At 36.0% G+C, this 16623-nt stretch overlaps 1 pseudogene; it reads right to left on the reverse strand.

Annotated features, from left to right (window-relative positions):
- Positions 1–262: 262 nt before the first annotated feature.
- Positions 263–924, reverse strand: LOC142841086 (peptidyl-tRNA hydrolase 2, mitochondrial-like; annotated as a pseudogene).
- Positions 925–16623: the final 15699 nt, after the last annotated feature.

Below are 16623 nucleotides of genomic sequence, written 5' to 3' on the forward strand. Positions count from 1 at the left end.
TGCTAATTCTTCATACTAGTAGCCATGTGTGACAGGTGGCATTGTGGGCCAACACACAAAAAGTCTCATTTTAGAAATATGATATCTGAAGCATTTAAGAAATTACATAGTAAACATGATGTTCTACATCTGTACAATAAAATTTCAAATTTTACCATTTGTTAAGGCTACAGTAACAAATGATCAGTATATGAAAATATTATTACAGTTATTTAGAAAAGTGATTTAAAAAAGTGACTAAGCTAACAAAAAATTTTTTTAAAGTAGAGCAAGAATAAAGCTTCTATTACTGACAGGCTTCATACTTTTCAGACAGAATCACCACTATACAAAAGCTCATTTAGTAAAGTTTTAGGTGGCCAGTAACTTCATCAATTAGCTCTACTGGTCCTGGCCCAATTCCCAGGACAGTTCGAGAGCCTGGTTCAATCTGAGTACGTCCAGCATCTTGGATTAAACTTACAGTCAGTCCCAACACTTTCGCATAGGTCAGTAATTCAATGAGGGTTTCTTCATCTGGAGCTTTGACCACCACTCTGGGCTGGCCACAGTACTCCCACTCTTTGAGCACTTGAGGATTTTTCCTCTGAATCTGTTTGTAGGCAGAAACAGCAGCCTGAGAACACTGGGCAGCAACCTTCCCTTTTCCCATCTTTAGGTCAGTTCAAACCACAAGAATCATTTTGTACTCCCCACTCTCCCCAGGAATGCTTGCTTTGGTTTCTGTCTTGGTGTCTCTATTTGTCTCACATGCCAAGGTGACCCCGGAGGCCCAGCCTAGGCACATGCCACAAGCAACTCCAGCAGCCAAGCTGAGTGTACCAGGATGAGCCAAATACTCCATAACCAAGAACTTGGAGAGCACCTGAAGCACTACTTGTCGCTCACGCTTTGTGGCTCTCCATTCCTGAACAGGGAACATGCTTCGCGCACGCCCAAGCTAACAAAAAATTAATGTAGTCGGAAGTTCCTGTCCTGCCTGGTCCCACAGCTGTTCAGTCCCGGCAAAACACACAGAGGCTTATATTAATTATAAACTAACTGGTTGGCTTATTAGCTCAGGCTTATTAATAAGTGGCTCTTACAACTTAAATTTACCCATAATTCTTATCTATGTTTAGCCACCTGGCTTGGTATCTTTAGCATTTTCATCTTGCGTCCTCTGCATCTGGGTAGCAACTGCAGATTGAGCTGTTCCTCTTCCCAGAATTCTCCTACTCTGGTTGCCCCATCTATAGTTACTTCCTGGCTACTGGCCAAACAGTATTTTATTAAACCAATATGAATGACAAATCGTTACAGGATACAAGAGCTTTATCCCACAACTGATTATTATTTATATGCTAAAATATTATGCACTATGAAAATAACTTAAATGATGCTTTAAATACTTAAACATAATAAATGAAAGAGAATCGAAAAACAAAATATGAACTTAATATAAATGAGAAATACTGAGAAAAAGGACTAAAAATAATTATCTAAGGGGTTAATACATATGACTTGTGGAATTATTATTGAAATTTACATTCTTTTAAATTCTGTATATTTTATATTTTAGTAATACAAACTGTATTCTCTTGAAAAAAACTGTAAGACTGACCTTGCTCCTTCTAAAACCATAAAATTTCGTCAAATCCTTGCAATTAAAATTTGAGAGGGAACCTTATTACCTGTTTAGCCTTGAACAAACTATGTACCCGTTGTATTAGGGACCTTAGTTTCTTTGGTGATTACTGAGTTCTGAATTGTTATCCATTGGTGTCCAAACCGGAAATGTGAAAGGGAAGTCATTTGGAGAGAGAACATAATTAAATAAAATCTAAATGAGGTCCTTAACTTTGGCCCTTGAGACATCTGTACACAGACAGAAGTGCTTGTTTTCATTTTCTCCCTCCATCATGTAAGAGCATAAGAGGGAGGCAGCAATTTAGAAGCCATGAAAAGGCTTTCACCAGAATCCTGGTGTTGGCAGCCTGGCCACAGACTTTCAACCTTCAGAACTATGAGAAATACACATCTGTTGTTTAAGTCAGTCTGTGATATTTTGCTATGGCAACTTGAACAGACTAATATATTTGTAAAAGTGTAAATATTTGCCTTGTAAGATTGTTATATGATTAAATAAAATGACATTTATAAACTGCCTATGATAAATTTGGCATATATTTATATATATAAAATGTGTGTCATGGAAAGGTATCAAAATGAGAAATATGAAAAATAAACATGAGAGAGTAAAGCGTCTACCATGAGGCTGATAGATGCTGAATTGAAAGTGAAATTGGCAAGCAATATTCAATTAGTTAGTGGTTATTAATGTGCATTGCTAAAGGCAGCCAAAAAGTCTCTCATTCTAGAATTGTAATGTCTAATAGTAATAGACGAAATAAAATAGAATACGGGATTCATAATAATGAAGTTACAGATTTCCAATAGCAAAAGACAAACATAGAAACTAGTGCTGATTAACACTCAGAAATTCAGTAGAGTGAAAAGCTCCCCCAAGAAACCAGTGTCATTGATATAAGAGCCTGTAAAGATAGTCAAATATTTTGTTGCATGTAATCAGAAAAATAAGAGTTTGATTATTTTTTAGCATATATGGACCCTAAAAATGAGGATTGATCTAAGTCATTTTGGAAAGGAATCCATAAAGTAGTACTTCAAGGGACATCACTAACATACCAGTGAAAGCACTTGATCTCTGACATCTATACATGCATGCACACATGAACATGTATACAAACACATGAAAACTAAATATTAAAGCATTTCTCTAGAGACTGGGGTAGATGTCATAGTTTCTTATCCTATGGCTATGCTAAAATACCCTGACAAAAGCAACTTAAGGGAGAAAGGGTTGATTCTGGCTGCCAGTTTCAGAGGGATCCAGTCCATCCTGACAAAGAACTCAAGGCAGCAGGAGCTTGAAGTGGCTGCTCATAGGACATCCACAACTAGGAATTGAGAACAGATGAATAATTGTACTCAGTTCATGTCTTCCCCCTTTTCTTCAGTCCAGGACCCAACCCAAGAAAAGGTACTATTGCCAGAAGAGAGAGCTTTACAGTTTAATTAATCAAGGTAATCCCCCACAGACCTCCTAGAGGTTAATCTTTATCTAGAGAATGTCACAGGCATGCCCAGATGGAGGCCTGTTCCAAAGGTGATTTTTAAATACCATCAGGGATTAACACCAACAATCACAACAGATTTAAATTCCGCACAATCCCAGAAAAAAATTACCAAATGCCACAATTCAATATCCTAATAATCAAGCTTCAATTCTGGCATAGTTTAGAATTTGTATGAAAAAAATATATATATTAGACTATCCAAAGACTGGAGTATTTAAAAGACTAAAATGATGAAGATTACAAATATGATTTACAGTTAGACACATGTATTTTTCATCCAGAGAACCATCTCCCACTCCCAGGGCTGGCAATGTGGAGTCAGCTCTTTTTTTCTCCTTTAAATCAAATCAAATGTATTTCCAGAAGGATCCCATACATGTGCACACAGAGGATAAACCCCTCGGGCTCCTCACATCCAGCAAGAGTGCAGGTGAACAGTATGAACAATGCAGAATTGGTTTGTTCTTGCTTCTGACTCAGGCAATAAATAAATAATACATAAATGCAAAAAATTTATCCAGAGTCAAAAAAAGGTGAACCATAGAGGAGATTTCAAGGAATAGTAGAAGCTTAAAAATAATACTGTTCCTCCAGCAGATACTCTATAATTTCCTATTATTTCTTTTTGTTTCAGATATTTTTCATAATAAATTACATTTTCCCTTTTATTGAAAATAGTTATCATACAGTATTTCCTAATTACAGTTCTTTCTCTCTCTCAGTTCCTCCTCACTTCTCTTTCCTCCGGACCCACTCTCTTTCTTCCATTAGGAAAGAACAGGCTTCTAAGAGATAACAAAAAAAATGTGACAAAATATAATACAGTAAGATAAAACAAAATCTGTCACTTTCCTGCTGCCTAACTCAAGCTTACAGTACATATTCAGGAAGTGTCTCCAGTAACAGGCTTCATATTCATATTTTTGAGTGAAAATTTTGTGAATAAAATTTGAAAAACATTATAAATTATAGAAAAATCTCATTTCTCAATGATAGTAAATTTTTTTGAGAAACAACTCCTTGAAGTGTTAACCAGGGTTTTGTCCTATCTTTCCTTTTGTTTGGAATCAGCTGAAGCCTGACTTCCCACATCATTTGATGCATAAGCAAACTGGTTTGGGCAGCAACATTTGATCAGAGGTATTTTTTTAAAAAAAAAAAACCTCCTTTACAGCAATAGTAACTAGCATAAAATATTATCTACTGGGAATGGGTATTCATCCAAACAAAAAAAATGACTCTTATCTTTCTGTCTTCTATTCATAATATTATAAAAATTAAGAGTTGTTGACTCTATTCAGTATAAAATGTGATACAATTAATAGGAACAATTGTTCATTTACATAAGTAGTTGAACCTTATTCAATACTATAATAGAAAAATCAATTTCACCTAGTTCCTGGAAAGTAGAAATAGGCAACATGAGAGATCAATCAACTTTTGATGTATCTATGCTGATAAAAGTTTAAATCAGATTGTAGATGGCCCTGATATCTATAGAAAAACTTAAGGTTTATAGAGGAATTTATAAATAAATACTCCCTATGATATAGCATGATGATTTGTAGGCAATTTCGTTTTGAATTAGACATTCTTCAACCAAGTTTATTTTCTTCTTACCGGTTGACAAAATGTTTCTGCTGATTTGAGTCACACAGCTGAAATGTTCTTTGCTATTGTCCATAGAGGGAAAACTGAAGTGGGAGATGTATGCCGTGAGGATATCTCTGGAGTTCCTTCTCATTGAATAATGTTAAGAAGTTTGCCACTTTCCAGACAATTGAATTTTAACAAAAAATGCTTCTTGTTGCTAACAGAAGGAAGTTTTCCTTTATCCCAACATCATCCAATCTCAGAAACTTCCTGAAGAGTAAGTTGCAGACTGAAAGAATGAGGGAAAATCCTATTGAGCATACTCAATAGGAATGCCAGTGTGACTTCTATTGGAAACTAGACATTGTCCTTTGCTTCAGTGCCTACTAGCCCTACAGGACAATTTTGCCCTGTGAGTGAACAAGGGAACTTTTGTGCTGCTGCTTTCTTAGCCCACCTGAAATCCTAACACCTCTTCTTAGGTACCAGGTGTCTAGCACCCTTTTATTTCTAGCTAAATGAAGCATACTGGCCCTGAATCCAAGGAGCTTTGCCAAACTACCTTTCATCTTCGCCTTTTAACTGCAAATAGGATATGAGTTATTTATGTTCCTTTCTTACAAAATAATTTATTGTGATGTAATTGGTATATAAATTACACATACTCAGTGTGTACAATTTGTTGTGTACAAGGGAAGTTCCCATGACATAATCACCACAATCAAGGTAATAAACACATCTAACGTATTCTCATAGGTTCCTTTTGTGTCTCTTTTAATTATTGTGAGGCTTTTGTGAATTTAAGTAACATTTAACATGATAACGAATTTTTAACTGCTCATAATACTGTATTGCTAACAACAAACATTGTTATATAGCAAAAATCAAGATTTCATTTATATATTTAAAGTTTTGTAATTACTAAATAAGTATTCCCCTTTCCCATCTACCAGTCCCTGGCAGTCATTCTGTTCTCAGTTTTTGTATAAGGATGACAATTATATTGTTTTTATTGAGCTATATATTTTTCTCCACTCCCTTTTCCTCTCCCCTCCCCTTCTACCCTCTCCCATAGTCTCCATTCTCCCAATTTACTCAGAAGATCCTGTCTTTTTCTGCTTTCTATGTAGATTAGATCCATGTATCTTAGGGTCCTCTTTGTTGTCTAAGCTCTCTGGGATTGGGAATTGTAGGCTGGTTTTATTTGCTTTATGTCTAAAAGACACTTATGAGTGAGTACACATGATAATTGTCTTTCTGGAGACAGTCCATAGAAGTAGGAGCACATCAGATTTGTTTATGAACAGATTTTTTAACTTTGCACAATCTTCTCAAGGTGCATCAACTCATAAACGAGATAAATTTCTTCATAAAGCTAAGTAATATACCATCACATTACTATACATACAGTATTTATGAATTTGTTGATAGCCATGTGCATGGTGGTATAGGTTGCCTATTATAGATAATGCTACAGTAGACATGGCAGTGTATATACCTCTTTGAGATCTTCATGTCAGCTAGTTTAAATATGTAGTGAATGTGCTCTGATGAGTCGCAGGAAAGCTCTAGTTTTCAGTTTTTGCTAACTGCATTCTCTTTCCCATAGCTGTTGGTCTCTTATACATTCCCCACCAACACTGGCCAACAGTTTCACTCTCTGTATATCATTACCAAGACTTTTTTTTAAAATTTGTTTGTTTTGAAACAGTATCAGCACTAGTTAGCCTGAAACTCACTAGAGTAAAACAGGCTGGCTTACAATTTAAGATCTTGTCTTGCCCTCTTGCGTGCTGGGGTTACAGGTATTTGCCACCATGACTAACATTTGATTAATTTCTTTTTTTTAATTTATTTATTTATTAAAGATTTCTGCCTCCTCCCCCCCACCACCTCCCATTTCCCTCCCCCTCCCCTGATCAAGTTTCCCTCCATCATCAGCTCAAAGAGCAATCAGGGTTCCCTGCCCTGTGGGAAGTCCAAGGATCACCTACCTCCATCCAGGTCTAGTAAGGTGAGCATCCAAACTGCCTAGGCTCCCCCAAAGCCAGTAAGTGCAGTAGGATCAAAAACCCATTGCCATTGTTCTTGAGTTCTCAGTAGTCCTCATTGTCCACTATGTTCAGCAAGTCCGGTTTTATCCCATGATTTTCAGACCCAGGCCAGCTGGCCTTGGTGGGTTCCCGATAGAACATCCCCATTGTCTCAGTGTGTGGGTGCACCCCTCCCGGTCCTAAGTTCCTTGCTCGTGCTCTCTCTCCTTCTGCTCCTGATTTGGACCTTGAGATTTCAGTCCGGTGCTCCAATGAGGGTCTCTGTCTCCTTTCATCGCCTGATGAAGGTTAATATTCAGGAGGATGCCTATAAGTTTGTCTTTGGGTTCACCTTCTTATTATTTCTAATATTTGTTTTGATAGTACAGGAAATCCTTATGTCTTTTGAAAATTGACCCTCTATTCAGATATGTGGCCCTGATATGTATTATTCCATTACATGGGGTACCTTTTCTTTGGTTTGCTGTGTGAAAACCCTGTTTTTAAATTTTTATGTAACACACTAACAGAACTTTTTGTTGCCAGCACTTCATGAGACACACTCAAGCAGCCACTGCTAAAGCCACTAACAAGTAAGCCCCCCCCCCACTTTTCCTTACAGGTGTTTTGCTGTTTCAAGTTTTATGATCAAGTTTTTAAACCATATTGAGTTAATTTTCACAGATGTTGTAAGGTAAGAATAACTTTTTCTTTCATTTTTTCCCCTTGTGGAGATATGTGTAAGTTTTCCTAACACTACAAGTCCATGTCGTCCTGGTAATAATAATTAATTAACAGCAAGAAAAAAAACAGGGCTGTTGGGATGGCTTTGTGTAAAGGTGCTTTCTGCCACACTTGACTATCTGAGCTGGATTCTGGGACCCACTCAGAGGAGAGAACTGATTTCCATATGTTGTACTATGATATTCAGCCCCTCCTCTCCACACACACACACACACACACACACACACACACACACACACACTAAAAAATAGGTAATTAAATGCAATAAAAATTTTGAAAGAAAGAAAATCTGTACCATTGCTAGAGGGAATACAGGGCGGGGCACTAACCCTGTGTCACTAATGGTAAGTTTGCAACAGTCCATCCTCTATAAAAATCAGCTTGAAATTTCTTCAAAAAAGGAAGGAAGGAAGGAAGGAAGGAAGGAAGGAAGGAAGGAAGGAAGGAAGGAAGGAAGAAAAGAAGGAAGGAAGGAAGGAAGGAAGGGAGGATATACAGATGGCTTAGGCCTGACCTATGCAACGTTCCTAGACATCAGTCCAGAGTCTGAGTATCTATGAGATGAGCAGACTAATTGCTTCTGTGCGTTCCCTTGTGATGAACCTGACTCCCTATCTTCAGCATGATTCCCTAACATCGGCCTAATGTTTGGCTGTGGGTTTCTGCACATTTCAATCAGTTATTGAATGAAGGCTCTCTGATGACAATTGGGGTAGTCACCAATTTGACTACAGTAGATGGCAAGTTCAGGCTAACTATCCACTATTGCTAGGAGTCTTAGCTGGGGTCATCTTTGTAAATTCGTGGGACTTTCCCTTGTATCAGGTTTCTGCCTGACCTTGAAATGTCTCTTCTACCAAGACATCTCATTCAGTACTCTCCTACTATATCCACCCTTCAACCATATCCTTCATGTTCTCATCCCCATCTGCCCCCAGGCTAACAAGGCGATTTCTTGATAACCATGATATAGCCCACATCCACAAAGAAAGTAAGTAATAAGGAGGGCCCAAAAGGGGATGCATGGATTTCTCTGGGAAGGTAAATTAGAAGAAAAATCACTCTTATCAACTGTGTGTAAAGTATTCGTAAAGATCAATAACATAGAAATAATTAAATTTTTTAAATAAGTAAAAGAGGTGAAAAAGGAGGATTGGGATTAAGGAAGGTTGGATAGGGGAGCACAGAAGCACAATTCTTAGTTAAGGGAGCCACCTTAGGGTTGGCAAGAGACTTGAACCTAGAGTGGCTCCCAGGAGCCCAAGCCGAGGTCCCCAGTTAGTTCCTTGGGCAGCTGAGGATAGGGAACCTGAAATGACCCTAGCCTATAGCAATACTGACGAATATCTTGCATATCATCATAGAACCTTCATCTGGTGATGGATGGAGATAGAGACAGAGACCCACACTGGAGCACTGGACTGAGCTCCAAGGTCCCAATGAGGAGCAGAAGGAGGGAGAACATGAGCAAAGAAGTAGGGACCACGAGGGGTGCACCCACCCACTGAGACAGTGGAGCTGATCTACTGGGAGCTCACCAAGGCCAGCTGGACTGTGACTGAAAAAGCATGGGTTAAAACTGGACTCTCTGAACATGGCGAGCAATGAGGGCTGATGAGAAGCCAAGGACAATGGCATGGGGTTTTGATCCTACGCAATGTGCTGGCTTTGTGGGAGCCTAGCAAGTTTGGATGTTCACCTTCCTAGATATGGACAGAGGGGGGAGGACCTAGGACTTACCACAGGGCAGGGAACCCTGACTGCTCTTTGGACTGGAGAGGGAGGGGGAGAGGAGTGGGAGGAGGGGGAGAAGGGTGGGAGGAGGGGGAGGGAAATGGGAGGCTGGGAGGAGGTGGAAACTTGTTTTTTTTCTTCCTTTTCTCAATAAAAAAATAAAAATAAAAAAGGAGGTGATAAGATGCCTCTCCAAAGAAGATGTACAGGTGAACAATGAACATATTAAAAGATACTCAAGTTCATAAAGCACTAGGGAATTTTAAGTTAAATCAAAAAGAATATCATTATGTTATATACACCCATAGAATGGCAAACATACACATACAATAATAAACTACAGGGGATGTAAAGCAAAAAGAACTCACATTCATTCCTAGTGGAAATAAAAAAATACAGCTACTTTTGTCATTGTAAATTCCTTTAGAAATAAACAAATACTTACCATATTGCCTAGAAATCATATTTTTAGTATTTACTCAAATGAATAGGAAATGTATGTCCCACAAAAAACTCTTTGGAGATGTTCAGAGCAGTTTTATTCAAAACTGTCCAAATTTGGATGAAATCATCCATTCAGTCAAAGAAATATTCTTCACTGAAAAGCAACCAGTTTTACCAAGCTATGAAAAATCATGGAAGAAACAACAAATTACTCATTGAAAGAAGCCAAATTGAAAAGCTGTGTAATGAATTATTCCCACTACATGAAATTCTGGAAAAGAAAAACTATGGAGATAGTAAAATAATAATTGCCAGAGGTTAGAAGGGAAAGAGGAATGAATAGGTAGGTTCCCCCTCCCCCAGGGTATTTGGAGTATTCTGCATTATAGTATAATGATGGATACATGCCATTTTACATTTGTCAAAATCCATAAATTACACAGTAAGAACCCAAAATGATCTATGGACTTCAGGTAGCAATGAGTTGCCAATGTAGGCTTATTGAATCTGAACAAACTGATCATCCTGGTGTGTCATACTGATAGGGGATACTGAACGTAGGAATAGATAAGAAATCTGTGCTTTCTTCCTGAATTTGCTGTGATCTAAAATGTCTGTGAAAAATTAAGCCTTATTCTACAAGTGTCACATAGTTGGCTATTCTTACTAATAACCGTTTTTCTTCTAACATTGTTTGAGAGTTTTGAAGTCATTAATTCTAATCATGTACACATTCCCCCCCATTGCCAGTTATTCCAATAATTTACTTTTTGGAACCCCTTACTTTACCATATTCATTGACTTGACTTTGGCTATTTCACAGGATCTCTTAATATTTTGATATAACGATATATACAAGACAAACCGAGAGTTGAGAAATCACATCAAATTGTCAAACACGGTCTTCTGAGTTAACAGAGCGATAGAGTCAACATTTTCCCTGTGGGTTTCCCCCAACAAGTTTGCTTAAAGTTACTTCATGTAGACACTGAAGGCTTTGATCGAAACCACTTCTCTAGAAATAATAACCTTGGGGTGATTTTTAAAGGAATGTATCTTTCCAGAGCAAGAGTTGTTCAGGCGAGTTTCAGATAACCTTCAAAATGTACCCAGATATGTGAGCTCTGTAAGTTACCCTCCCACAAAACCACAAATTTCCCTCATTTTCCTTTAAATTTTCTATAATGCTAATTAAAATTGTCAGTTTGGCCACGGTTACACCTATCATAGTGTCCAGAAAAGTGGTTTTATTAAAACTTTTTGACTTTAAGATAAGTCATTTTTCAAATATTTATCTTTATTCAGTCTTTGAAATTGGAAAAATGATTTTCTCCATGAATGTATTTATTATACCTGCCATATTTATGTATCCTTAGAAGAGCTGATGTGGGAGTAATAAGTTAATACCACAGAGCTGAAAGAAGTGTGGGATCCATTTCACTGATATATGTATAATCTAAAGGAGTTTAGGCTTTCCATTTTGTTCATGTCATTGAAATTATAAATTTGGTGTTTTGCTGTTTCAATAGAAACTAATTAAGAGTTCAGAGATGAAGATTGTACAATGATACAGGTTAAAGAGCTATAATAAAGCAACCAGAAAGGCATACGTGTATGTTTAATAGTATCTAAAGTTAGGAATGATTAGAAATATTGCACTAACTCTTAATAATTTTATGACTTTACATATAACTTTACTGGTAACTTTTTAAAATGTCTGAAATCTATTTAAATTTTAATATAAAACAAAAGATAACCTTCAATCATATACTAGATAATTTTACATAATCTTGCTAAGAACCCGATTTACTTGGTGAGGTATGACAATGTATCTGAATATTTACATGTATGCTTACAAATGCATATATGTATATATACATGTATATATTACATAATATACATGTGTGTGCTTTTATTTAAATGTTGTAAATAATGTAGAAAGAATCCAAGCATAGCAGTTATTTAGTATAATGAGAAATTAGATTTTATGTAAATAATTTAACGACACCATTGTCAGGTTTCAAAAGTTGATGAATCTGACTTCTATTAATGCTAAATATTTAATGAAACAGTGATACTATGTTTGATGAAATATATAAATATGATACATTTTTATATACCAGGCATGATTTAGCTATAAGGTCATCAGCAAAATATTATAGAACCAAAATATTAGGGAATATATTAGAATTTATGTATATCCATTTATTACTAAATTTAAAGAGGTCTATTTTTGTAAATATGGAAATTAGGATTCTTGCCATGTTTTAGGGATTACGTAAGTCAGAACTTATCCTTGTATATTAAAAGATTTAAAAATGAGTCATTTTGCCTTTTTCTTACAATCATCTATTGATTTGAAAACTTAGTCACCTAGTAATTTACATTATGAAGAGAAAACACTCTGTTTTCATTAAAGTTATTAACTGATTCTTTTTAGCCATAATTTAAACCCCTAGAAAGTGGCTAAACAGTTGCTGTGCCTACTTAAACCTCAAGCAAACTACAGTGAGTGACTTTGTTTTCTTTATTAAGTTTTTGTTTATCTTACATACCAACCACAGTTTCCCCTCCCTCCTCTCTTCCCATTCCCTCCTGCCCACCTCCATTTTACACCCCATCCACTCATCCTCTGTCTCCCTTCAGAAAGGGGCAGGCCTCTCATGGGAGTCAACACAGTAGGGCACATCAGGTTGAGGCAGGACAAAGCTCCCCCCCCACCTGCATCAAGGTTGGGCAAGGCAACCCAGCTTGGGGATTGAGTTTCCAAAAGTCAACTCAAGTGCCAGGGACAGGTCCTGAACCCACTGCTAGAAGCCCCACAAACAGACCAAGCTACACAACAGTCACATATGCAGAGGTCAACCCCATGCAGGCTCCCTAGCTGTTGGTTCAGAGTCCCTGAGCTCCCTCAGGATGAGGTCAGCTGTCTCTGTAGATTCCCATCATGACCTTGATCCCCCTTCCTCTGTCTCTTCAACAGGACTCCCAGAGTTTGGCCCAGTGCTTGCCTGTGGATCACTGTATCTGCTTTCATCAGTTACTGGACGAAGGTTCTATGATGACAATTAGTGTAGACATCAATCTGATTACAGGGGAAGGCCAGTTCAGGCACCCTCTTCACTATTGCTAGCAGTCTTAGCTGAGGTCATCCTTGTGGATTCCTGGGAGAGTCCCTGGCACCAGATTTATGGTACAGCCGTTTTTTCCCTTATTCACATTACTATTTTTTTTACCAGTTTTCATTATTTTAATGATGGCTCTATTCAAAACCATTTTTCATTCTTTAGTCACTTATCCAAAATACCAAGTTCTGCTAAAGGTATGATGTATGTGTGTAGGGGTACAGATTCAGTATCTCTTATATTAGTGTGGCCCATTTCTCTAAATGATTCTGGTATTTAATTTCATTTTCTGTCAATTATAGGTAATTAATTTGAATGGGAGAAGATAGTAAATAAGGTTTACCAATGAAACAGTCAAATGATGCTAAGGGAAGTAAATGAATAAAACGATTTATGTACTTAGGTTTGTGGATAGTATTTTGTATTGGATAGTGTCAATCGGTTAATTTGTCATAAATGATGAAGGCAGTTCCTGATACAAAGCTATAATATACTTAAGGCCAGTAGCTTCTTATGTTCTATATTTGCCATCTTTAATGAAAGGTGTGATTCTACACAAACCCTATGGAAAAATCTCCAGGTAGTTCTTTTAAAAAGATGTTGTTGCGTTTGAAATAATAGGCATTTACCCATTTTGCAGCTGATGACCTGCTGCATGTTCCATGGTCATTTTATTTCAAAACTTATTTTGGTCTAATAACAATATCTTCACTAAAATTTCCAACAACTTTACAAACACACAAAGCAAATGATACAAGTATAAGAGCTATATGGTGAACAGCAAAACATACATTTATACTATTATCAGAATCAAAAATAGTTTCCACAAAAGATACTTCACTCTTTATATATTATTTTTTGTCAAACAGCAAAATACATTTTCCAAAAAAGTAATACAAGTCTTCAAATTGTATAACAATGTAAAAACTATTCTTATTTAAACATTATTAACATTATGTTAAACATTAAAGCAAATATGCACGATTCAACAAACTTTGGACATTTCAGACATCTGTTTAAATATACCACTCCTAAAATAGTCCCAAAAATTTTATTTACAGAATTATGGTAAGTTATTACAGCACTTCAAAATGTTTGCACTAAGAGACTAAAGATGGTGATATAAAATATAAAAATAGGAAAGGCACCTTAAGCATTATAAAGCTATACTTATATTGCCCACTTTTCTAAAACAAAACACAAACAATTCAGTGTTTAAAAGATCATTCTTCTTGATATAGTAAAGAATACTATTAGCAACCAACTTCATGTGGAGCTGGGCAACTGCAGTTAAATGTTTGTATTTCTTTTCCCAGTCTGAACATTGTTTGTGTCACTGACATTTTCTTTCATGTTAAATGATTAGGTTTAAGTCAACTGAATGCTGAAACATATCTTGTACAGGCATACTAATGGATACAGCTTGCCTAGTTTTGAAGTGAGATGCTAACTTTAGTTCTTATCAGATGAATATACTGAAATTATATTGTAAGATTTTTATTGTATTCAGTAGTCATTTTGGATCCTGAATAAGAAAGTAACTCAGATTAATCTTTCATCATTCATTATTTGTTGACATGTTCATGGCCTGGATTATCTGAGCATTTGCCTTTCTTTGTTTTGCAGGCTAAGACATTGTCTTAACATCAAGAAGGGCTTTAAAGAAAAATGTTTTGTACTTGCTAATGCTTTTTGAACCAGAAGGAAAAGTTAGTGGCATTCAGTTCATGTCATCTAAACAGGGCTACGTGAAGTTTAACAAGTCACAAGCTGCCGAAGAGAACACTCCTCAGTTAAATATAATGGCGGTGTGTAGATGTGAGGTGGCAGTAGTATTCAAGGTATATGCGACCTGCTTTAACATAGCAGGAGGTCTTAATTTAAAGAGGAAGTCAGATTTCCACAGTCACCTTTAAATGGCAAATATAGCCAGAAGACAACATTCTCTAACAGCAGTGGGTTGATATGAGAAAATTTCAGATAATGAAATAGGTTATTTCTAATCTTATTGGGATAGTTAGCTTACTGAATGAAATACATAATATTTACTGAAACAAATTATTCATTGAATGTGATATTGCGATACAATTTATGAATGCAAATTGCCTATAATTATCCTTTAATGTAATGTGCTATAGAAATTTTTATGTAATTTGTAGCCTTATGCTTCTAGATAGTGCCTTTTGATCTTAAACTTTTAGTGTTTTGACTATTAATTTTAATGCAACTACTTAAAAATTCTGCAGAAGAGGTCAAGATCACAAAACATTGTGCACAATGGCTCTGAATGCATCCTACTAAAAAAGCAGTTAGCTTATAAATTATACCCATCTGGACATCAAATGACAGAAAAAGTCCAGTGATATCTTTGTCTTATTGTCTAGAATTCAACGATTCTTCAAGAATCAAAAAGTTAACATTTATTCCCAGAATCATAGCCTCTGATTTAAGATTGTTAACATGCCCTAGGCATGAAAAATATTGAAAACCAGCGAGCCTAAATTTGGGTTCTCTACAATGCACACAAGGAAGTTACTTTTCTAGAATTGAACATCTATAATACCAATCTCATGAAATTAACAGTTCCAGATACCCTCCTTACTAGGAATTAATCTTTTGTAAAAATAAATACTAAAAAATAACCCCTAGTTTTAATTTTTCTATCCTGCCACTGAGAAAAATATAAGTGCTGTTGTAGTAAATGAGGGAAATGTGGAAGAGAAACAGGATGAATTAAAACCTTGCTCTTCAGCAGGATTACTAGAGAACACTAATGGACTGTAAATTTCTAGAAGCAAGACGACATTCCAAGTTTGCACCAAAAAGAATAGAAAAGTGTTTGAGGAAATACTGGTGCTAATCAGATTTAAGCATCAGCAATGTCCACATGTATCAAAACACTACATGATACTCTATTAATAAGTACACTGTCCATGTTTTATTATGTATGTTAAACACATTTTAAGTAAAGATAACATCAAAACCTTCCTCCAGCAAAATGTATAAATGCTTTTTTTTTTTTGGAAACTGTCAAGCTTACCAGGAGCTGTATATCTTTTATACAAGTTTTCCCCTTGTTTTAGTAAACAGCCACTGAAATTAATATAGTTCTATAGCTAGAATGTTTAAATACAGTGCTCGACATGACTAAATCTTATGAGCTTATGTATATAATTTCTGTTTTGGTACCCAGATGCGGTATTTTATAGAAGGATATTTTGCTTTTGACTTTAAAGATTTATTTGAGTGCTTTTCAAAGAAGACAATTTTACTCTTAAAACCAGCTTAGCTTCAATTCCTAACTTTCAGGGTGAATCTGAAAGATTTGTACTTAACAGTGAAAATACAGCTTCAATAGTTAGTGAACAACAGGTATTGGAGTTACTGCCTGAAAAAGTATTGTGTTTTGAAGTGATGGTACCAAAAGTATTTTTAAAGTCTTAAATCTGTAAAGAGGAGAAGTATGGTGAAATATGCATGCTCAAGAAGGGCACCCACATTCCTTAAAGAAAATCACTATTCACAGTTTCTTTGTTCAAATACCTGCTAATATTGGTTGTATTGACTCTAATATTATTGGCGGGAGGCACTAAAATTGTAAAACCTTTTAAAAGTAGAAAATGTACATATCAATGATTTACTAATATTACCTTCTATTTTCAAAGAATTTGGAAGAGACTAAATATATGCAATCTAGTGCATATCTGGTAATGAGATGATGTATGCTGGAATGGGGTTTTAAAATAACTGAGTGATTTCAGGTAAAAAAAGTTGGCATCTGTTTACTTATTTTAACAAATCCCATGTATT

The sequence above is a fragment of the Microtus pennsylvanicus genome, chromosome X, assembly GCF_037038515.1.
Source record: "Microtus pennsylvanicus isolate mMicPen1 chromosome X, mMicPen1.hap1, whole genome shotgun sequence".
Taxonomy (NCBI): domain Eukaryota; kingdom Metazoa; phylum Chordata; class Mammalia; order Rodentia; family Cricetidae; genus Microtus; species Microtus pennsylvanicus.